The following is a 25013-nucleotide window of genomic DNA, read 5'->3' as shown; positions in this document are numbered from 1 at the left end:
TCAATCTCACGCAAAGTGGCGATACGGTGCATCAGGATGCCGCACATTTGCGGGGAAAGTCAATGAGTCCAAGGCCACCATCGACCTTTGGCAGTGTACAAGTCTGTGCATCAACTTTGAATAGTGCATGCCGCCACAACAGGCAATATACTGTTTGTGAGATGGCTCTGCTGGTTTGTTTCGGTAGCGTAAGGAGTTGTGCTACATACCATGCCCGTTATAGGATGTAAGTATTAATCAGTTGGATTCGTTGATGGAGGTCGAGTCGTCGATCAGTGTGACTCACGCAAAGTCCTCTGATGCGCGTGAGAATCCGCCTGCACGTGAGTGTTAACATGCGCTGCGGACAGGCAGTCACCTCAAGACCCAAGATACGTTGATCCCCTACAATCCGGAACCATGGGCGCTCGATGGTCAATGATCGTGGTCCTAGTGGGATTAGCACCATTTTGTTGGATTTTAAAATGGCACCGGATGCTCGTTCATAAACGTGGAGGACTCGGCGAACTGAATCGATGTCCCTGGCGTTTGCTACAAACACACCTACACCATCCGCGTATGCCGCACTGCGGAAGGTGACGCCTGGGAAAGGAACACCATCGACCATCCGTCCGATGTCACGCAGCACGGGGTCCAAAGCGATAAAATACACTGACAAGGGACACCCTTGTCGAACTGATCATCTGATGGGAACTGGTCGTGATCTGCAGCCGTTCACAATGATTGTGGAATTTGCTCCATCCAAGAAGTGCCGGATGACTCTTATGAAGTGCTCCCCGAAACCCATCCGCGACATAACGGCCAGCAGGTAAGGATGGGACACCCTATCGAAGGCACCGGCGAAATCTAGGGATCAATTGCAGCCGGGGTACGAGCGTCGGCGGTGGGTGAGTAAGACAGCATCACGGTATATAGAAGCAGTGGTGAAGGTGGTTCGATTCGAAACGCCACATGATTGAGTGGGACAAAGTACCTTATTCGTTACCTGTTTAAGACGTGAAGCCACACTTCATGCAACAAACTTATAAACAGTGTTAAGAACGGTGATGGGACGTATGTCTCTAGCCCGACAGTCGCCTGTGACCTTTGGATTAAGGGCAATACATACAGCTAGAAAATCGGCGGGTAGCTCGCAACCAGCAAAAATCTCCTCGCACATTTTGCAGAAGTGGTCTCCTAACAGGCCGGAAAACCTAGCACTTCAATTAGTGCTGGAATGGCACAATCGAAGGGCGGTATCCTTGCGGAGTACCGCCAGAGATGAAAAACCGCAGTGTCAGGGCCTAAATGCTTGCAGCATGTACGCTCCACATGTGGGGGGTCACACACGGTGGTGCGGGCCGATATGGCAACAGGCGACCGTCGAAAACATCGCAAAAGCAAGTGCCGGAGGGAACGACAAAATACGAGAGCACTCGTCAACAGCCCAGTACCACCCTCCATGTCGAGGAGTAAACTGCGACTCCCATTTGAACGCCGCTAGCTGCCAGGCCAGTGGAGAAGCCGTGAGGCCGCCCCACAGCAGCGCCAGGCCGGAGCGAGCTATACTGGCACGAGCTACACCTAGCCGAGTGCTTACATCGTCCACCGCCTACTGTATATGTGTGTGTGCGTGTGTACCACGCATTCTGCGTGCGTGCGGCGGCGACGACGACGACGTTCGCGAGGAGCTAAGGTTATAACTCCAAAAAATATTATTAAAATTATCTGCGATAGGACCATAAGAGACGCTAACGAGGCATCCGAAGGCACTGTCCTGTGCCACCATAAATTACCAGCCTAGCGTAATGCGGCTGCAAGTGCGGTCCGGCTAACCGCAAAAAAAAAAAAAAAAAAAAAAAAAAAAAAAAAAAAAAAAAAAAATTCTTAAGATAATCTTAAATTAATTAAAAGAAATCGTGGTGTGTAAGCAACTAACTACTGGGCACATCAACAACTACGACAAGTTTTGCTACCAGCGGAATATCTGATCACTGCAGAATGTTAACCCATTTCAGGCTGTGTTTTAATTAATATTAGGTGGGCCGATCCCGACGGTACTGCAATGCCGAGCCAACCCGCGACAGAGGTGGAGCTCCGTCATAAGCCAAAAATGAGTTTAATATTCTGGTCGTGCAATGCAGGACGTATCAGATATTAAGCTGATAAGAACAGATACTACACTTTTTTTCCCTCCTACCTCCCCTATAGCCCTACCTTTTCCTCTCCAAAAATGCCGCCATTCTCTAGTGTCGACGCAGCACGTAAAGCAGGGTGTTGTTAGCAGCAAGACTTATTGCCATAAACCGAAAATAAAAGCGGAGGCATACTCTGCTATGCCTCAGGGGGCGACGACACACTCCTCAGAAACACACTTCCCTCTGCAGGTGTGAGGCAAGTGATGATGTTAAAAACTAAATAGAATGAAATAAATAAAGACAGAAATGAAGGCAAAAAAAAAAAAACAGCGACGGTAGCACACTCAAACGAAACTGGCGAGATAATCCCATAGCCCATAGAATTAACGAAGTAATAATCCTCTAAGATAGATTATGTGCTTTCCAATTTTCCAATAATTTTTCATACAACGTTCACACAATTTCCATGTTACCAATTTCCATATTATCAGTATCATAGAACAGTCTACTCTAGTGAGGCCCAGAAGGCCAATATCAAACCTGGGGTATGGTTAAGTCAAGAGTAGTTTGAAAGTCCGAGTGACAAAGATCCAGGGGTACACTCAGGCAATTCTTATACGAGGTGCCTTACTCAGCCTGGAACACCTTTTGATAACCATGAACCATTGCAACTTTAAGAAATCTTGCAAAAGTAATGGTATATTTCCGGTCACATTCCGCCTGGCGATGCTGGCTCCAAAGGTAGTCCATGAAAGAGACAGCATCGGTGAGGCAAAGGTCATAGATCGTGAAAATGGTGTGGCCCAAGAGCCACACCACTGCGTTATGTCGTTTTCGGGGGTTGGTCTGAATATCAGGGGTAAGGAACCAGTCGATTGGCACATAGTCCAGTGTAGTCCCACCGATCAGCGCTAATAGCACTCATGCAAGGTCCCACACTTCTGTGACGTGAGGGCATAAGAGACGATGCTCTCTGGTGTCTACGTCACCACATCGGCCGCAAGCAGCCGAGGGCCATAGGCGGATGGCCGCCAAGCGATGATTAGTGGGTATTAAATTGTTTACAACGCGATACCATAGCGCTGAAACTTCTGTGGGGAGGGCTGGGTGGTTGATATTAGCCCAAGCTTGGTGCCAGATGACCGACGGTCGTCTGTCCTCCAATTTATGTGGTGTGGGCTGGCTCTCGAAGCGCCTAGTAAAGGCGCTTCGATGTGCGTGCCTTGTCGGTGGCCACTGTTAGGACGTAACTTTGATTGAGGTAATAGACCTTGACTGCCGTCATCCGGAATGTAATATGTGTCAAACATACTGGTTCACGCGCCGATTGTGGGCGATAACGGTCGAAAAGCACCGCTGTTGTCCCACCTGGGTCAATCTCACGCAAAGTGGCGATACGGTGAATCAGGATTGCCGCACATTTGCGGGGAAAGTCAATGAGTCCAAGGCCACCATCGACCTTTGGCAGTGTACAAGTCTGTGCATCAACTTTGAATAGTGCATGCCGCCACAACAGGCAATATACTGTTTGTGAGATGGCTCTGCTGGTTTGTTTCGGTAGCGTAAGGAGTTGTGCTACATACCATGCCCGTTATAGGATGTAAGTATTAATCAGTTGGATTCGTTGATGGAGGTCGAGTCGTCGATCAGTGTGACTCACGCAAAGTCCTCTGATGCGCGTGAGAATCCGCCTGCACGTGAGTGTTAACATGCGCTGCGGACAGGCAGTCACCTCAAGACCCAAGATACGTTGATCCCCTACAATCCGGAACCATGGGCGCTCGATGGTCAATGATCGTGGTCCTAGTGGGATTAGCACCATTTTGTTGGATTTTAAAATGGCACCGGATGCTCGTTCATAAACGTGGAGGACTCGGCGAACTGAATCGATGTCCCTGGCGTTTGCTACAAACACACCTACACCATCCGCGTATGCCGCACTGCGGAAGGTGACGCCTGGGAAAGGAACACCATCGACCATCCGTCCGATGTCACGCAGCACGGGGTCCAAAGCGATAAAATACACTGACAAGGGACACCCTTGTCGAACTGATCATCTGATGGGAACTGGTCGTGATCTGCAGCCGTTCACAATGATTGTGGAATTGGCTCCATCCAAGAAGTGCCGGATGACTCTTATGAAGTGCTCCCCGAAACCCATCCGCGACATAACGGCCAGCAGGTAAGGATGGGACACCCTATCGAAGGCACCGGCGAAATCTAGGGATCAATTGCAGCCGGGGTACGAGCGTCGGCGGTGGGTGAGTAAGACAGCATCACGGTATATAGAAGCAGTGGTGAAGGTGGTTCGATTCGAAACGCCACATGATTGAGTGGGACAAAGTACCTTATTCGTTACCTGTTTAAGACGTGAAGCCACACTTCGTGCAACAAACTTATAAACAGTGTTAAGAACGGTGATGGGACGTATGTCTCTAGCCCGACAGTCGCCTGTGACCTTTGGATTAAGGGCAATACATACAGCTAGAAAATCGGCGGGTAGCTCGCAACCAGCAAAAATCTCCTCGCACATTTTGCAGAAGTGGTCTCCTAACAGGCCGGAAAACCTAGCACTTCAATTAGTGCTGGAATGGCACAATCGAAGGGCGGTATCCTTGCGGAGTACCGCCAGAGATGAAAAACCGCAGTGTCAGGGCCTAAATGCTTGCAGCATGTACGCTCCACATGTGGGGGGTCACACACGGTGGTGCGGGCCGATATGGCAACAGGCGACCGTCGAAAACATCGCAAAAGCAAGTGCCGGAGGGAACGACAAAATACGAGAGCACTCGTCAACAGCCCAGTACCACCCTCCATGTCGAGGAGTAAACTGCGACTCCCATTTGAACGCCGCTAGCTGCCAGGCCAGTGGAGAAGCCGTGAGGCCGCCCCACAGCAGCGCCAGGCCGGAGCGAGCTATACTGGCACGAGCTACACCTAGCCGAGTGCTTACATCGTCCACCGCCTACTGTATATGTGTGTGTGCGTGTGTACCACGTATTCTGCGTGCGTGCGGCGGCGACGACGACGACGTTCGCGAGGAGCTAAGGTTATAACTCCAAAAAATATTATTAAAATTATCTGCGATAGGACCATAAGAGACGCTAACGAGGCATCCGAAGGCACTGTCCTGTGCCACCATAAATTACCAGCCTAGCGTAATGCGGCTGCAAGTGCGGTCCGGCTAACCGCAAAAAAAAAAAAAAAAAAAAAAAAAAAAAAAAAAAAAAAAAATAAAAATTCTTAAGATAATCTTAAATTAATTAAAAGAAATCGTGGTGTGTAAGCAACTAACTACTGGGCACATCAACAACTACGACAAGTTTTGCTACCAGCGGAATATCTGATCACTGCAGAATGTTAACCCATTTCCGGCTGTGTTTTAATTAATATTAGGTGGGCCGATCCCGACGGTACTGCAATGCCGAGCCAACCCGCGACAGAGGTGGAGCTCCGTCATAAGCCAAAAATGAGTTTAATATTCTGGTCGTGCAATGCAGGACGTATCAGATATTAAGCTGATAAGAACAGATACTACACTTTTTTTCCCTCCTACCTCCCCTATAGCCCTACCTTTTCCTCTCCAAAAATGCCGCCATTCTCTAGTGTCGACGCAGCACGTAAAGCAGGGTGTTGTTAGCAGCAAGACTTATTGCCATAAACCGAAAATAAAAGCGGAGGCATACTCTGCTATGCCTCAGGGGGCGACGACACACTCCTCAGAAACACACTTCCCTCTGCAGGTGTGAGGCAAGTGATGATGTTAAAAACTAAATAGAATGAAATAAATAAAGACAGAAATGAAGGCAAAAAAAAAAAAACACAGCGACGGTAGCACACTCAAACGAAACTGGCGAGATAATCCCATAGCCCATAGAATTAACGAAGTAATAATCCTCTAAGATAGATTATGTGCTTTCCAATTTTCCAATAATTTTTCATACAACGTTCACACAATTTCCATGTTACCAATTTCCATATTATCAGTATCATAGAACAGTCTACTCTAGTGAGGCCCAGAAGGCCAATATCAAACCTGGGGTATGGTTAAGTCAAGAGTAGTTTGAAAGTCCGAGTGACAAAGATCCAGGGGTACACTCAGGCAATTCTTATACGAGGTGCCTTACTCAGCCTGGAACACCTTTTGATAACCATGAACCATTGCAACTTTAAGAAATCTTGCAAAAGTAATGGTATATTTCCGGTCACATTCCGCCTGGCGATGCTGGCTCCAAAGGTAGTCCATGAAAGAGACAGCATCGGTGAGGCAAAGGTCATAGATCGTGAAAATGGTGTGGCCCAAGAGCCACACCACTGCGTTATGTCGTTTTCGGGGGTTGGTCTGAATATCAGGGGTAAGGAACCAGTCGATTGGCACATAGTCCAGTGTAGTCCCACCGATCAGCGCTAATAGCACTCATGCAAGGTCCCACACTTCTGTGACGTGAGGGCATAAGAGACGATGCTCTCTGGTGTCTACGTCACCACATCGGCCGCAAGCAGCCGAGGGCCATAGGCGGATGGCCGCCAAGCGATGATTAGTGGGTATTAAATTGTTTACAACGCGATACCATAGCGCTGAAACTTCTGTGGGGAGGGCTGGGTGGTTGATATTAGCCCAAGCTTGGTGCCAGATGACCGACGGTCGTCTGTCCTCCAATTTATGTGGTGTGGGCTGGCTCTCGAAGCGCCTAGTAAAGGCGCTTCGATGTGCGTGCCTTGTCGGTGGCCACTGTTAGGACGTAACTTTGATTGAGGTAATAGACCTTGACTGCCGTCATCCGGAATGTAATATGTGTCAAACATACTGGTTCACGCGCCGATTGTGGGCGATAACGGTCGAAAAGCACCGCTGTTGTCCCACCTGGGTCAATCTCACGCAAAGTGGCGATACGGTGAATCAGGATTGCCGCACATTTGCGGGGAAAGTCAATGAGTCCAAGGCCACCATCGACCTTTGGCAGTGTACAAGTCTGTGCATCAACTTTGAATAGTGCATGCCGCCACAACAGGCAATATACTGTTTGTGAGATGGCTCTGCTGGTTTGTTTCGGTAGCGTAAGGAGTTGTGCTACATACCATGCCCGTTATAGGATGTAAGTATTAATCAGTTGGATTCGTTGATGGAGGTCGAGTCGTCGATCAGTGTGACTCACGCAAAGTCCTCTGATGCGCGTGAGAATCCGCCTGCACGTGAGTGTTAACATGCGCTGCGGACAGGCAGTCACCTCAAGACCCAAGATACGTTGATCCCCTACAATCCGGAACCATGGGCGCTCGATGGTCAATGATCGTGGTCCTAGTGGGATTAGCACCATTTTGTTGGATTTTAAAATGGCACCGGATGCTCGTTCATAAACGTGGAGGACTCGGCGAACTGAATCGATGTCCCTGGCGTTTGCTACAAACACACCTACACCATCCGCGTATGCCGCACTGCGGAAGGTGACGCCTGGGAAAGGAACACCATCGACCATCCGTCCGATGTCACGCAGCACGGGGTCCAAAGCGATAAAATACACTGACAAGGGACACCCTTGTCGAACTGATCATCTGATGGGAACTGGTCGTGATCTGCAGCCGTTCACAATGATTGTGGAATTGGCTCCATCCAAGAAGTGCCGGATGACTCTTATGAAGTGCTCCCCGAAACCCATCCGCGACATAACGGCCAGCAGGTAAGGATGGGACACCCTATCGAAGGCACCGGCGAAATCTAGGGATCAATTGCAGCCGGGGTACGAGCGTCGGCGGTGGGTGAGTAAGACAGCATCACGGTATATAGAAGCAGTGGTGAAGGTGGTTCGATTCGAAACGCCACATGATTGAGTGGGACAAAGTACCTTATTCGTTACCTGTTTAAGACGTGAAGCCACACTTCGTGCAACAAACTTATAAACAGTGTTAAGAACGGTGATGGGACGTATGTCTCTAGCCCGACAGTCGCCTGTGACCTTTGGATTAAGGGCAATACATACAGCTAGAAAATCGGCGGGTAGCTCGCAACCAGCAAAAATCTCCTCGCACATTTTGCAGAAGTGGTCTCCTAACAGGCCGGAAAACCTAGCACTTCAATTAGTGCTGGAATGGCACAATCGAAGGGCGGTATCCTTGCGGAGTACCGCCAGAGATGAAAAACCGCAGTGTCAGGGCCTAAATGCTTGCAGCATGTACGCTCCACATGTGGGGGGTCACACACGGTGGTGCGGGCCGATATGGCAACAGGCGACCGTCGAAAACATCGCAAAAGCAAGTGCCGGAGGGAACGACAAAATACGAGAGCACTCGTCAACAGCCCAGTACCACCCTCCATGTCGAGGAGTAAACTGCGACTCCCATTTGAACGCCGCTAGCTGCCAGGCCAGTGGAGAAGCCGTGAGGCCGCCCCACAGCAGCGCCAGGCCGGCGCGAGCTATACTGGCGCGAGCTACACCTAGCCGAGTGCTTACATCGTCCACCGCCTACTGTATATGTGTGTGTGCGTGTGTACCACGTATTCTGCGTGCGTGCGGCGGCGACGACGACGACGTTCGCGAGGAGCTAAGGTTATAACTCCAAAAAATATTATTAAAATTATCTGCGATAGGACCATAAGAGACGCTAACGAGGCATCCGAAGGCACTGTCCTGTGCCACCATAAATTACCAGCCTAGCGTAATGCGGCTGCAAGTGCGGTCCGGCTAATCGCAAAAAAAAAAAAAAATTCTTAAGATAATCTTAAATTAATTAAAAGAAATCGTGGTGTGTAAGCAACTAACTACTGGGCACATCAACAACTACGACAAGTTTTGCTACCAGCGGAATATCTGATCACTGCAGAATGTTAACCCATTTCAGGCTGTGTTTTAATTAATTTTAGGTGGGCCGATCCCGACGGTACTGCAATGCCGAGCCAACCCGCGACAGAGGTGGAGCTCCGTCATAAGCCAAAAATGAGTTTAATATTCTGGTCGTGCAATGCAGGACGTATCAGATATTAAGCTGATAAGAACAGATACTACACTTTTTTTCCCTCCTACCTCCCGTATAGCCCTACCATTTCCTCTCCAAAAATGCCGCCATCCTCTAGTGTCGACGCAGCACTTAAAGCAGGGTGTTGTTAGCAGCAAGACTTATTGCCATAAACCGAAAATAAAAGCGGAGGCATACTCTGCTATGCCTCAGGGGGCGACGACACACTCCTCAGAAACACACTTCCCTCTGCAGGTGTGAGGCAAGTGATGATGTTAAAAACTAAATAGAAAGAAATAAATAAAGACAGAAATGAAGGCAAAAAAATAAAAACAGCGACGGTAGCACACTCAAACGAAACTGGCGAGATAATCCCATAGCCCATAGAATTAACGAAGTAATAATCCTCTAAGATAGATTATGTGTTTTCCAATTTTCCAATAATTTTTCATACAACGTTCACACAATTTCCATGTTACCAATTTCCATATTATCAGTATCATAGAACAGTCTACTCTAGTGAGGCCCAGAAGGCCAATATCAAACCTGGGGTATGGTTAAGTCAAGAGTAGTTTGAAAGTCCGAGTGACAAAGATCCAGGGGTACAGTCAGGCAATTCTTATACGAGGTGCCTTACTCAGCCTGGAACACCTTTTGATAACCATGAACCATTGCAACTTTAAGAAATCTTGCAAAAGTAATGGTATATTTCCGGTCACATTCCGCCTGGCGATGCTGGCTCCAAAGGTAGTCCATGAAAGAGACAGCATCGGTGAGGCAAAGGTCATAGATCGTGAAAATGGTGTGGCCCAAGAGCCACACCACTGCGTTATGTCGTTTTCGGGGGTTGGTCTGAATATCAGGGGTAAGGAACCAGTCGATTGGCACATAGTCCAGTGTAGTCCCACCGATCAGCGCTAATAGCACACGTGCAAGGTCCCACACTTCTGTGACGTGAGGGCATAAGAGACGATGCTCTCTGGTGTCTACGTCACCACATCGGCCGCAAGCAGCCGAGGGCCATAGGCGGATGGCCGCCAAGCGATGATTAGTGGGTATTAAATTGTTTACAACGCGATACCATAGCGCTGAAACTTCTGTGGGGAGGGCTGGGTGGTTGATATTAGCCCAAGCTTGGTGCCAGATGACCGACGGTCGTCTGTCCTCCAATTTATGTGGTGTGGGCTGGCTCTCGAAGCGCCTAGTAAAGGCGCTTCGATGTGCGTGCCTTGTCGGTGGCCACTGTTAGGACGTAACTTTGATTGAGGTAATAGACCTTGACTGCCGTCATCCGGAATGTAATATGTGTCAAACATACTGGTTCACGCGCCGATTGTGGGCGATAACGGTCGAAAAGCACCGCTGTTGTCCCACCTGGGTCAATCTCACGCAAAGTGGCGATACGGTGAATCAGGATGCCGCACATTTGCGGGGAAAGTCAATGAGTCCAAGGCCACCATCGACCTTTGGCAGTGTACAAGTCTGTGCATCAACTTTGAATAGTGCATGCCGCCACAACAGGCAATATACTGTTTGTGAGATGGCTCTGCTGGTTTGTTTCGGTAGCGTAAGGAGTTGTGCTACATACCATGCCCGTTATAGGATGTAAGTATTAATCAGTTGGATTCGTTGATGGAGGTCGAGTCGTCGATCAGTGTGACTCACGCAAAGTCCTCTGATGCGCGTGAGAATCCGCCTGCACGTGAGTGTTAACATGCGCTGCGGACAGGCAGTCACCTCAAGACCCAAGATACGTTGATCCCCTACAATCCGGAACCATGGGCGCTCGATGGTCAATGATCGTGGTCCTAGTGGGATTAGCACCATTTTGTTGGATTTTAAAATGGCACCGGATGCTCGTTCATAAACGTGGAGGACTCGGCGAACTGAATCGATGTCCCTGGCGTTTGCTACAAACACACCTACACCATCCGCGTATGCCGCACTGCGGAAGGTGACGCCTGGGAAAGGAACACCATCGACCATCCGTCCGATGTCACGCAGCACGGGGTCCAAAGCGATAAAATACACTGACAAGGGACACCCTTGTCGAACTGATCATCTGATGGGAACTGGTCGTGATCTGCAGCCGTTCACAATGATTGTGGAATTTGCTCCATCCAAGAAGTGCCGGATGACTCTTATGAAGTGCTCCCCGAAACCCATCCGCAACATAACGGCCAGCAGGTAAGGATGGGACACCCTATCGAAGGCACCGGCGAAATCTAGGGATCAATTACAGCCGGGGTTCGAGCGTCGGTTGTGGGTGAGTAAGACAGCATCACGGTATATAGAAGCAGTGGTGAAAGTGGTTCGATTCGAAACGCCACATGATTGAGTGGGACAAAGTACCTTATTCGTTACCTGTTTAAGACGTGAAGCCACACTTCGTGCCACCAACTTATAAACAGTGTTAAGAACGGTGATGGGACGTATGTCTCTAGCCCGACAGTCGCCTGTGACCTTTGGATTAAGGGCAATACATACAGCTAGAAAATCGGCGGGTAGCTCGCAACCAGCAAAAAATCTCCTCGCACATTTTGCAGAAGTGGTCTCCTAACAGGCCGGAAAACCTAGCACTTCAATTAGTGCTGGAATGGCACAATCGAAGGGCGGTATCCTTGCGGAGTACCGCCAGAGATGAAAAACCGCAGTGTCAGGGCCTAAATGCTTGCAGCATGTACGCTCCACACGTGGGGGTCACACACGGTGGTGCGGGCCGATATGGCAACAGGCGACCGTCGAAAACATCGCAAAAGCAAGTGCCGGAGGGAACGACAAAATACGAGAGCACTCGTCAACAGCCCAGTACCACCCTCCATGTCGAGGAGTAAACTGCGACTCCCATTTGAACGCCGCTAGCTGCCAGGCCAGTGGAGAAGCCGTGAGGCCGCCCCACAGCAGCGCCACTCCGGCGCGAGCTATACTGGCACGAGCTACACCTAGCCGAGTGCTTACATCGTCCACCGCCTACTGTATATGTGTGTGTGCGTGTGTACCACGTATTCTGCGTGCGTGCGGCGGCGACGACGACGACGTTCGCGAGGAGCTAAGGTTATAACTCCAAAAAATATTATTAAAATTATCTGCGATAGGACCATAAGAGACGCTAACGAGGCATCCGAAGGCACTGTCCTGTACCACCATTAATTACCAGCCTAGCGTAATGCGGCTGCAAGTGCGGTCCGGCTAAGCGCAAAAAAAAAAAAAAAAAAAAAAAAAAAAAAAAAATTCTTAAGATAATCTTAAATTAATTAAAAGAAATCGTGGTGTGTAAGCAACTAACTACTGGGCACATCAACAACTACGACAAGTTTTGCTACCAGCGGAATATCTGATCACTGCAGAATGTTAACCCATTTCAGGCTGTGTTTTAATTAATTTTAGGTGGGCCGATCCCGACGGTACTGCAATGCCGGGCCAACCCGCGACAGAGGTGGAGCTCCGTCATAAGCCAAAAATGAGTTTAATATTCTGGTCGTGCAATGCAGGACGTATCAGATATTAAGCTGATAAGAACAGATACTACACTTTTTTTCCCTCCTACCTCCCCTATAGGCCTACCTTTTCCTCTCCAAAAATGCCGCCATTCTCTGGTGTCGACGCAGCACGTAAAGCAGGGTGTTGTTAGCAGCAAGACTTATTGCCATAAACCGAAAATAAAAGCGGAGGCATACTCTGCTATGCCTCAGGGGGCGACGACACACTCCTCAGAAACACACTTCCCTCTGCAGGTGTGAGGCAAGTGATGATGTTAAAAACTAAATAGAAAGAAATAAATAAAGACAGAAATGAAGGCAAAAAAAAAACAGCGACGGTAGCACACTCAAACGAAACTGGCGAGATAATCCCATAGCCCATAGAATTAACGAAGTAATAATCCTCTAAGATAGATTATGTGTTTTCCAATTTTCCAATAATTTTTCATACAACGTTCACACAATTTCCATGTTACCAATTTCCATATTATCAGTATCATAGAACAGTCTACTCTAGTGAGGCCCAGAAGGCCAATATCAAACCTGGGGTTTGGTTAAGTCAAGAGTAGTTTGAAAGTCCGAGTGACAAAGATCCAGGGGTACACTCAGGCAATTCTTATACGAGGTGCCTTACTCAGCCTGGAACACCTTTTGATAACCATGAACCATTGCAACTTTAAGAAATCTTGCAAAAGTAATGGTATATTTCCGGTCACATTCCGCCTGGCGATGCTGGCTCCAAAGGTAGTCCATGAAAGAGACAGCATCGGTGAGGCAAAGGTCATAGATCGTGAAAATGGTGTGGCCCAAGAGCCACACCACTGCGTTATGTCGTTTTCGGGGGTTGGTCTGAATATCAGGGGTAAGGAACCAGTCGATTGGCACATAGTCCAGTGTAGTCCCACCGATCAGCGCTAATAGCACACGTGCAAGGTCCCACACTTCTGTGACGTGAGGGCATAAGAGACGATGCTCTCTGGTGTCTACGTCACCACATCGGCCGCAAGCAGCCGAGGGCCATAGGCGGATGGCCGCCAAGCGATGATTAGTGGGTATTAAATTGTTTACAACGCGATACCATAGCGCTGAAACTTCTGTGGGGAGGGCTGGGTGGTTGATATTAGCCCAAGCTTGGTGCCAGATGACCGACGGTCGTCTGTCCTCCAATTTATGTGGTGTGGGCTGGCTCTCGAAGCGCCTAGTAAAGGCGCTTCGATGTGCGTGCCTTGTCGGTGGCCACTGTTAGGACGTAACTTTGATTGAGGTAATAGACCTTGACTGCCGTCATCCGGAATGTAATATGTGTCAAACATACTGGTTCACGCGCCGATTGTGGGCGATAACGGTCGAAAAGCACCGCTGTTGTCCCACCTGGGTCAATCTCACGCAAAGTGGCGATACGGTGAATCAGGATTGCCGCACATTTGCGGGGAAAGTCAATGAGTCCAAGGCCACCATCGACCTTTGGCAGTGTACAAGTCTGTGCATCAACTTTGAATAGTGCATGCCGCCACAACAGGCAATATACTGTTTGTGAGATGGCTCTGCTGGTTTGTTTCGGTAGCGTAAGGAGTTGTGCTACATACCATGCCTGTTATAGGATGTAAGTATTAATCAGTTGGATTCGTTGATGGAGGTCGACTCGTCGATCAGTGTGACTCACGCAAAGTCCTCTGATGCGCGTGAGAATCCGCCTGCACGTGAGTGTTAACATGCGCTGTGGACAGGCAGTCACCTCAAGACCCAAGATACGTTGATCCCCTACAATCCGGAACCATGGGCGCTCGATGGTCAATGATCGTGGTCCTAGTGGGATTAGCACCATTTTGTTGGATTTTAAAATGGCACCGGATGCTCGTTCATAAACGTGGAGGACTCGGCGAACTGAATCGATGTCCCTGGCGTTTGCTACAAACACACCTACACCATCCGCGTATGCCGCACTGCGGAAGGTGACGCCTGGGAAAGGAACACCATCGACCATCCGTCCGATGTCACGCAGCACGGGGTCCAAAGCGATAAAATACACTGACAAGGGACACCCTTGTCGAACTGATCATCTGATGGGAACTGGTCGTGATCTGCAGCCGTTCACAATGATTGTGGAATTTGCTCCATCCAAGAAGTGCCGGATGACTCTTATGAAGTGCTCCCCGAAACCCATCCGCGACATAACGGCCAGCAGGTAAGGATGGGACACCCTATCGAAGGCACCGGCGAAATCTAGGGATCAATTGCAGCCGGGGTTCGAGCGTCGGCGGTGGGTGAGTAAGACAGCATCACGGTATATAGAAGCAGTGGTGAAGGTGGTTCGATTCGAAACGCCACATGATTGAGTGGGACAAAGTACCTTATTCGTTACCTGTTTAAGACGTGAAGCCACACTTCGTGCCACCAACTTATAAACAGTGTTAAGAACGGTGATGGGACGTATGTCTCTAGCCCGACAGTCGCCTGTGACCTTTGGATTAAGGGCAATACATACAGCTAGAAAATCGGCGGGTAGCTCGCAACCAGCAAAAATCTCCTCGCACATTTTGCAGAAGTGGTCTCCTAACAGGCCGGAAAACCTAGCACTTCAATTAGTGCTGGAATGGCACAATCGAAGGGCGGTATCATTGCGGAGTACCGCCAGAGATGAAAAACCGCAGTGTCAGGGCCTAAATGCTTGCAGCATGTACGCTCCACATGTGGGGGTCACACACGGTGGTGCGGGCCGATATGGCAACAGGCGACCGTCGAAAACATCGCAAAAGCAAGTGCCGGAGGGAACGACAAAATACGAGAGCACTCGTCAACAGCCCAGTACCACCCTCCATGTCGAGGAGTAAACTGCGACTCCCATTTGAACGCCGCTAGCTGCCAGGCCAGTGGAGAAGCCGTGAGGCCGCCCCACAGCAGCGCCAGGCCGGCGCGAGCTATACTGGCGCGAGCTACACCTAGCCGAGTGCTTACATCGTCCACCGCCTACTGTATATGTGTGTGTGCGTGTGTACCACGTATTCTGCGTGCGTGCGGCGGCGACGACGACGACGACGACGACGTTCGCGAGGAGCTAAGGTTATAACTCCAAAAAATATTATTAAAATTATCTGCGATAGGACCATAAGAGACGCTAACGAGGCATCCGAAGGCACTGTCCTGTGCCACCATAAATTACCAGCCTAGCGTAATGCGGCTGCAAGTGCGGTCCGGCTAACCGCAAAAAGAAAAAAAAAAAATTCTTAAGATAATCTTAAATTAATTAAAAGAAATCGTGGTGTGTAAGCAACTAACTACTGGGCACATCAACAACTACGACAAGTTTTGCTACCAGCGGAATATCTGATCACTGCAGAATGTTAACCCATTTCAGGCTGTGTTTTAATTAATTTTAGGTGGGCCGATCCCGACGGTACTGCAATGCCGGGCCAACCCGCGACAGAGGTGGAGCAAGCCCCTAGCACTCCGTCATAAGCCAAAAATTAGTTTAATATTCTGGTCGTGCAATGCAGGACGTCTAGATATTAAGCTGATAAGAACAGGTACAAAATTTTTTTGCCCTCCTACCTCCCCTATAGCCCTACCTTTTCCTCTCCAAAAATGCCGCCATCCTCTAGTGTCGACGCAGCACGTAAAGCAGGGTGTTGTTAGCAGCAAGACTTATTGCCATAAACCGAAAATAAAAGCGGAGGCATACTCTGCTATGCCTCAGGGGGCGACGACAAACTCCTCAGAAACACACTTCCCTCTGCAGGTGTGAGGCAAGTGATGATGTTAAAAACTAAATAGAAAGAAATAAATAAAGACAGAAATGAAGGCAAAAAAAAAAACAGCGACGGTAGCACACTCAAACGAAACTGGCGAGATAATCCCATAGCCCATAGAATTAACGAAGTAATAATCCTCTAAGATAGATTATGTGTTTTCCAATTTTCCAATAATTTTTCATACAACGTTCACACAATTTCCATGTTACCAATTTCCATATTATCAGTATCATAGAACAGTCTACTCTAGTGATGCCCAGAAGGCCAATATCAAACCTGGGGTATGGTTAAGTCAAGAGTAGTTTGAAAGTCCGAGTGACAAAGATCCAGGGGTACACTCAGGCAATTCTTATATGAGGTGCCTTACTCAGCCTGGAACACCTTTTGATAACCATGAACCATTGCAACTTTAAGAAATCTTGCAAAAGTAATGGTATATTTCCGGTCACATTCCGCCTGGCGATGCTGGCTCCAAAGGTAGTCCATGAAAGAGACAGCATCGGTGAGGCAAAGGTCATAGATCGTGAAAATGGTGTGGCCCAAGAGCCACACCACTGCGTTATGTCGTTTTCGGGGGTTGGTCTGAATATCAGGGGTAAGGAACCAGTCGATTGGCACATAGTCCAGTGTAGTCCCACCGATCAGCGCTAATAGCACACGTGCAAGGTCCCACACTTCTGTGACGTGAGGGCATAAGAGACGATGCTCTCTGGTGTCTACGTCACCACATCGGCCGCAAGCAGCCGAGGGCCATAGGCGGATGGCCGCCAAGCGATGATTAGTGGGTATTAAATTGTTTACAACGCGATACCATAGCGCTGAAACTTCTGTGGGGAGGGCTGGGTGGTTGATATTAGCCCAAGCTTGGTGCCAGATGACCGACGGTCGTCTGTCCTCCAATTTATGTGGTGTGGGCTGGCTCTCGAAGCGCCTAGTAAAGGCGCTTCGATGTGCGTGCCTTGTCGGTGGCCACTGTTAGGACGTAACTTTGATTGAGGTAATAGACCTTGACTGCCGTCATCCGGAATGTAATATGTGTCAAACATACTGGTTCACGCGCCGATTGTGGGCGATAACGGTCGAAAAGCACCGCTGTTGTCCCACCTGGGTCAATCTCACGCAAAGTGGCGATACGGTGAATCAGGATTGCCGCACATTTGCGGGGAAAGTCAATGAGTCCAAGGCCACCATCGACCTTTGGCAGTGTACAAGTCTGTGCATCAACTTTGAATAGTGCATGCCGCCACAACAGGCAATATACTGTTTGTGAGATGGCTCTGCTGGTTTGTTTCGGTAGCGTAAGGAGTTGTGCTACATACCATGCCCGTTATAGGATGTAAGTATTAATCAGTTGGATTCGTTGATGGAGGTCGAGTCGTCGATCAGTGTGACTCACGCAAAGTCCTCTGATGCGCGTGAGAATCCGCCTGCACGTGAGTGTTAACATGCGCTGCGGACAGGCAGTCACCTCAAGACCCAAGATACGTTGATCCCCTACAATCCGGAACCATGGGCGCTCGATGGTCAATGATCGTGGTCCTAGTGGGATTAGCACCATTTTGTTGGATTTTAAAATGGCACCGGATGCTCGTTCATAAACGTGGAGGACTCGGCGAACTGAATCGATGTCCCTGGCGTTTGCTACAAACACACCTACACCATCCGCGTATGCCGCACTGCGGAAGGTGACGCCTTGGAAAGGAACACCATCGACCATCCGTCCGATGTCACGCAGCACGGGGTCCAAAGCGATAAAATACACTGACAAGGGACACCCTTGTCGAACTGATCATCTGATGGGAACTGGTCGTGATCTGCAGCCGTTCACAATGATTGTGGAATTTGCTCCATCCAAGAAGTGCCGGATGACTCTTATGAAGTGCTCCCCGAAACCCATCCGCGACATAACGGCCAGCAGGTAAGGATGGGACACCCTATCGAAGGCACCGGCGAAATCTAGGGATCAATTGCAGCCGGGGTTCGAGCGTCGGCGGTGGGTGAGTAAGACAGCATCACGGTATATAGAAGCAGTGGTGAAGGTGGTTCGATTCGAAACGCCACATGATTGAGTGGGACAAAGTACCTTATTCGTTACCTGTTTAAGACGTGAAGCCACACTTCGTGCCACCAACTTATAAACAGTGTTAAGAACGGTGATGGGACGTATGTCTCTAGCCCGACAGTCGCCTGTGACCTTTGGATTAAGGGCAATACATACAGCTAGAAAATCGGCGGGTAGCTCGCAACCAGCAAAAATCTCCTCGCACATTTTGCAGAAGTGGTCTCCTAACAGGCCGGAAAACCTAGCACTTCAATTAGTGCTGGAATGGCACAATCGAAGGGCGGTATCATTGCGGAGTACCGCCAGAGATGAAAAACCGCAGTGTCAGGGCCTAAATGCTTGCAGCATGTACGCTCCACATGTGGGGGTCACACACGGTGGTGCGGGCCGATATGGCAACAGGCGACCGTCGAAAACATCGCAAAAGCAAGTGCCGGAGGGAACGACAAAATACGAGAGCACTCGTCAACAGCCCAGTACCACCCTCCATGTCGAGGAGTAAACTGCGACTCCCATTTGAACGCCGCTAGCTGCCAGGCCAGTGGAGAAGCCGTGAGGCCGCCCCACAGCAGCGCCAGGCCGACGCGAGCTATACTGGCGCGAGCTACACCTAGCCGAGTGCTTATATCGTCCACCGCCTACTTTATATGTGTGTGTGCGTGTGTACCACGTATTCTGCGTGCGTGCGGCGGCGACGATGACGACGACGACGTTCGCGAGGAGCTAAGGTTATAACTCCAAAAAATATTATTAAAATTATACGCGATAGGACCATAAGAGACGCTAACGAGGCATCCGAAGGCACTGTCCTGTGCCACCATAAATTACCAGCCTAGCGTAATGCAACTGCAAGTGCGGTCCGGCTAACCGCAAAAAAAAAAAAAAAAAAAAAAAAATTCTTAAGATAATCTTAAATTAATTAAAAGAAATCGTGGTGTGTAAGCAACTAACTACTGGGCACATCAACAACTACGACAAGTTTTGCTACCAGAGGAATATCTGATCACTGCAGAATGTTAACCCATTTCAGGCTGTGTTTTAATTAATTTTAGGTGGGCCGATCCCGACGGTACTGCAATGCCGGGCCAACCCGCGACAGAGGTGGAGCAAGCCCCTAGCACTCCGTCATAAGCCAAAAATTAGTTTAATATTCTGGTCGTGCAATGCAGGACGTATCAGATATTAAGCTGATAAGAACAGATACTACACTTTTTTTCCCTCCTACCTCCCCTATAGCCCTACCTTTTCCTCTCCAAAAATGCCGCCATCCTCTAGTGTCGACGCAGCACGTAAAGCAGGGTGTTGTTAGCAGCAAGACTTATTGCCATAAACCGAAAATAAAAGCGGAGGCATACTCTGCTATGCCTCAGGGGGCGACGACACACTCCTCAGAAACACACTTCCCTCTGCAGGTGTGAGGCAAGTGATGATGTTAAAAACTAAATAGAAAGAAATAAATAAAGACAGAAATGAAGGCAAAAAAAAAAAACAGCGACGGTAGCACACTCAAACGAAACTGGCGAGATAATCCCATAGCCCATAGAATTAACGAAGTAATAATCCTCTAAGATAGATTATGTGTTTTCCAATTTTCCAATAATTTTTCATACAACGTTCACACAATTTCCATGTTACCAATTTCCATATTATCAGTATCATAGAACAGTCTACTCTAGTGAGGCCCAGAAGGCCAATATCAAACCTGGGGTTTGGTTAAGTCAAGAGTAGTTTGAAAGTCCGAGTGACAAAGATCCAGGGGTACACTCAGGCAATTCTTATACGAGGTGCCTTACTCAGCCTGGAACACCTTTTGATAACCATGAACCATTGCAACTTTAAGAAATCTTGCAAAAGTAATGGTATATTTCCGGTCACATTCCGCCTGGCGATGCTGGCTCCAAAGGTAGTCCATGAAAGAGACAGCATCGGTGAGGCAAAGGTCATAGATCGTGAAAATGGTGTGGCCCAAGAGCCACACCACTGCGTTATGTCGTTTTCGGGGGTTGGTCTGAATATCAGGGGTAAGGAACCAGTCGATTGGCACATAGTCCAGTGTAGTCCCACCGATCAGCGCTAATAGCACACGTGCAAGTTCCCACACTTCTGTGACGTGAGGGCATAAGAGACGATGCTCTCTGGTGTCTACGTCACCACATCGGCCGCAAGCAGCCGAGGGCCATAGGCGGATGGCCGCCAAGCGATGATTAGTGGGTATTAAATTGTTTACAACGCGATACCATAGCGCTGAAACTTCTGTGGGGAGGGCTGGGTGGTTGATATTAGCCCAAGCTTGGTGCCAGATGACCGACGGTCGCCTGTCCTCCAATTTATGTGGTGTGGGCTGGCTCTCGAAGCGCCTAGTAAAGGCGCTTCGATGTGCGTGCCTTGTCGCTGGCCACTGTTAGGACGTAACTTTGATTGAGGTAATAGACCTTGACTGCCGTCATCCAGAATGTAATATGTGTCAAACATACTGGTTCACGCGCCGATTGTGGGCGATAACGGTCGAAAAGCACCGCTGTTGTCCCACCTGGGTCAATCTCACGCAAAGTGGCGATACGGTGAATCAGGATTGCCGCACATTTGCGGGGAAAGTCAATGAGTCCAAGGCCACCATCGACCTTTGGCAGTGTACAAGTCTGTGCATCAACTTTGAATAGTGCATGCCGCCACAACAGGCAATATACTGTTTGTGAGATGGCTCTGCTGGTTTGTTTCGGTAGCGTAAGGAGTTGTGCTACATACCATGCCCGTTATAGGATGTAAGTATTAATCAGTTGGATTCGTTGATGGAGGTCGACTCGTCGATCAGTGTGACTCACGCAAAGTCCTCTGATGCGCGTGAGAATCCGCCTGCACGTGAGTGTTAACATGCGCTGCGGACAGGCAGTCACCTCAAGACCCAAGATACGTTGATCCCCTACAATCCGGAACCATGGGCGCTCGATGGTCAATGATCGTGGTCCTAGTGGGATTAGCACCATTTTGTTGGATTTTAAAATGGCACCGGATGCTCGTTCATAAACGTGGAGGACTCGGCGAACTGAATCGATGTCCCTGGCGTTTGCTACAAACACACCTACACCATCCGCGTATGCCGCACTGCGGAAGGTGACGCCTGGGAAAGGAACACCATCGACCATCCGTCCGATGTCACGCAGCACGGGGTCCAAAGCGATAAAATACACTGACAAGGGACACCCTTGTCGAACTGATCATCTGATGGGAACTGGTCGTGATCTGCAGCCGTTCACAATGATTGTGGAATTTGCTCCATCCAAGAAGTGCCGGATGACTCTTATGAAGTGCTCCCCGAAACCCATCCGCGACATAACGGCCAGCAGGTAAGGATGGGACACCCTATCGAAGGCACCGGCGAAATCTAGGGATCAATTGCAGCCGGGGTTCGAGCGTCGGCGGTGGGTGAGTAAGACAGCATCACGGTATATAGAAGCAGTGGTGAAGGTGGTTCGATTCGAAACGCCACATGATTGAGTGGGACAAAGTACCTTATTCGTTACCTGTTTAAGACGTGAAGCCACACTTCGTGCCACCAACTTATAAACAGTGTTAAGAACGGTGATGGGACGTATGTCTCTAGCCCGACAGTCGCCTGTGACCTTTGGATTAAGGGCAATACATACAGCTAGAAAATCGGCGGGTAGCTCGCAACCAGCAAAAATCTCCTCGCACATTTTGCAGAAGTGGTCTCCTAACAGGCCGGAAAACCTAGCACTTCAATTAGTGCTGGAATGGCACAATCGAAGGGCGGTATCATTGCGGAGTACCGCCAGAGATGAAAAACCGCAGTGTCAGGGCCTAAATGCTTGCAGCATGTACGCTCCACATGTGGGGGTCACACACGGTGGTGCGGGCCGATATGGCAACAGGCGACCGTCGAAAACATCGCAAAAGCAAGTGCCGGAGGGAACGACAAAATACGAGAGCACTCGTCAACAGCCCAGTACCACCCTCCATGTCGAGGAGTAAACTGCGACTCCCATTTGAACGCCGCTAGCTGCCAGGCCAGTGGAGAAGCCGTGAGGCCGCCCCACAGCAGCGCCAGGCCGGCGCGAGCTATACTGGCGCGAGCTACACCTAGCCGAGTGCTTACATCGTCCACCGCCTACTGTATATGTGTGTGTGCGTGTGTACCACGTATTCTGCGTGCGTGCGGCGGCGACGACGACGACGACGTTCGCGAGGAGCTAAGGTTATAACTCCAAAAAATATTATTAAAATTATCTGCGATAGGACCATAAGAGACGCTAACGAGGCATCCGAAGGCACTGTCCTGTGCCACCATAAATTACCAGCCTAGCGTAATGCAACTGCAAGTGCGGTCCGGCTAACCGCAAAAAAAAAAAAAAAAAAAAAAAAAAATCTTAAGATAATCTTAAATTAATTAAAAGAAATCGTGGTGTGTAAGCAACTAACTACTGGGCACATCAACAACTACGACAAGTTTTGCTACCAGAGGAATATCTGATCACTGCAGAATGTTAACCCATTTCAGGCTGTGTTTTAATTAATTTTAGGTGGGCCGATCCCGACGGTACTGCAATGCCGGGCCAACCCGCGACAGAGGTGGAGCAAGCCCCTAGCACTCCGTCATAAGCCAAAAATTAGTTTAATATTCTGGTTGTGCAATGCAGGACGTATCAGATATTAAGCTGATAAGAACAGGTACAAAATTTTTTTGCCCTCCTACCTCCCCTATAGCCCTACCTTTTCCTCTCCAAAAATGCCGCCATCCTCTAGTGTCGACGCAGCACGTAAAGCAGGGTGTTGTTAGCAGCAAGACTTATTGCCATAAACTGAAAATAAAAGCGGAGGCATACTCTGCTATGCCTCAGGGGGCGACGACACACTCCTCAGAAACACACTTCCCTCTGCAGGTGTGAGGCAAGTGATGATGTTAAAAACTAAATAGAAAGAAATAAATAAAGACAGAAATGAAGGCAAAAAAAAAAACAGCGACGGTAGCACACTCAAACGAAACTGGCGAGATAATCCCATAGCCCATAGAATTAACGAAGTAATAATCCTCTAAGATAGATTATGTGTTTTCCAATTTTCCAATAATTTTTCATACAACGTTCACACAATTTCCATGTTACCAATTTCCATATTATCAGTATCATAGAACAGTCTACTCTAGTGAGGCCCAGAAGGCCAATATCAAACCTGGGGTATGGTTAAGTCAAGAGTAGTTTGAAAGTCCGAGTGACAAAGATCCAGGGGTACACTCATACAATTCTTATACGAGGTGCCTTACTCAGCCTGGAACACCTTTTGATAACCATGAACCATTGCAACTTTAAGAAATCTTGCAAAAGTAATGGTATATTTCCGGTCACATTCCGCCTGGCGATGCTGGCTCCAAAGGTAGTCCATGAAAGAGACAGCATCGGTGAGGCAAAGGTCATAGATCGTGAAAATGGTGTGGCCCAAGAGCCACACCACTGCGTTATGTCGTTTTCGGGGGTTGGTCTGAATATCAGGGGTAAGGAACCAGTCGATTGGCACATAGTCCAGTGTAGTCCCACCGATCAGCGCTAATAGCACACGTGCAAGGTCCCACACTTCTGTGACGTGAGGGCATAAGAGACGATGCTCTCTGGTGTCTACGTCACCACATCGGCCGCAAGCAGCCGAGGGCCATAGGCGGATGGCCGCCAAGCGATGATTAGTGGGTATTAAATTGTTTACAACGCGATACCATAGCGCTGAAACTTCTGTGGGGAGGGCTGGGTGGTTGATATTAGCCCAAGCTTGGTGCCAGATGACCGACGGTCGTCTGTCCTCCAATTTATGTGGTGTGGGCTGGCTCTCGAAGCGCCTAGTAAAGGCGCTTCGATGTGCGTGCCTTGTCGGTGGCCACTGTTAGGACGTAACTTTGATTGAGGTAATAGACCTTGACTGCCGTCATCCAGAATGTAATATGTGTCAAACATACTGGTTCACGCGCCGATTGTGGGCGATAACGGTCGAAAAGCACCGCTGTTGTCCCACCTGGGTCAATCTCACGCAAAGTGGCGATACGGTGAATCAGGATTGCCGCACATTTGCGGGGAAAGTTAATGAGTCCAAGGCCACCATCGACCTTTGGCAGTGTACAAGTCTGTGCATCAACTTTGAATAGTGCATGCCGCCACAACAGGCAATATACTGTTTGTGAGATGGCTCTGCTGGTTTGTTTCGGTAGCGTAAGGAGTTGTGCTACATACCATGCCCGTTATAGGATGTAAGTATTAATCAGTTGGATTCGTTGATGGAGGTCGACTCGTCGATCAGTGTGACTCACGCAAAGTCCTCTGATGCGCGTGAGAATCCGCCTGCACGTGAGTGTTAACATGCGCTGTGGACAGGCAGTCACCTCAAGACCCAAGATACGTTGATCCCCTACAATCCGGAACCATGGGCGCTCGATGGTCAATGATCGTGGTCCTAGTGGGATTAGCACCATTTTGTTGGATTTTAAAATGGCACCGGATGCTCGTTCATAAACGTGGAGGACTCGGCGAACTGAATCGATGTCCCTGGCGTTTGCTACAAACACACCTACACCATCCGCGTATGCCGCACTGCGGAAGGTGACGCCTGGGAAAGGAACACCATCGACCATCCGTCCGATGTCACGCAGCACGGGGTC

At 49.1% G+C, this 25013-nt stretch overlaps 4 non-coding genes and 3 pseudogenes across 4 annotated transcripts; all 7 read right to left on the bottom strand.

The window, feature by feature from the left end:
* Positions 1 to 2014: 2014 nt before the first annotated feature.
* LOC124554084 lies at positions 2015 to 2214 on the bottom strand. Its single transcript, XR_006968237.1, has one exon. It is a non-coding gene; the product is annotated as a U2 spliceosomal RNA (small nuclear RNA).
* A 3294-nt stretch (positions 2215 to 5508) lies between these two features.
* On the bottom strand, positions 5509 to 5708 carry LOC124554078. The gene has a single exon (XR_006968234.1). It is a non-coding gene; the product is annotated as a U2 spliceosomal RNA (small nuclear RNA).
* A 3263-nt stretch (positions 5709 to 8971) lies between these two features.
* On the bottom strand, positions 8972 to 9171 carry LOC124554517. Its single transcript, XR_006968401.1, has one exon. It is a non-coding gene; the product is annotated as a U2 spliceosomal RNA (small nuclear RNA).
* Positions 9172 to 12450: 3279 nt separating this feature from the next.
* LOC124554042 lies at positions 12451 to 12650 on the bottom strand. The gene has a single exon (XR_006968216.1). It is a non-coding gene; the product is annotated as a U2 spliceosomal RNA (small nuclear RNA).
* A 3269-nt stretch (positions 12651 to 15919) lies between these two features.
* LOC124554595 lies at positions 15920 to 16131 on the bottom strand (annotated as a pseudogene).
* Positions 16132 to 19405: 3274 nt separating this feature from the next.
* On the bottom strand, positions 19406 to 19618 carry LOC124553749 (annotated as a pseudogene).
* A 3273-nt stretch (positions 19619 to 22891) lies between these two features.
* LOC124554055 lies at positions 22892 to 23104 on the bottom strand (annotated as a pseudogene).
* Positions 23105 to 25013: the final 1909 nt, after the last annotated feature.

Source organism: Schistocerca americana, chromosome 1 (genome assembly GCF_021461395.2).
Source record: "Schistocerca americana isolate TAMUIC-IGC-003095 chromosome 1, iqSchAmer2.1, whole genome shotgun sequence".
NCBI lineage: Eukaryota > Metazoa > Arthropoda > Insecta > Orthoptera > Acrididae > Schistocerca > Schistocerca americana.
This window is presented reverse-complemented; position numbering and strand designations above follow the sequence as displayed.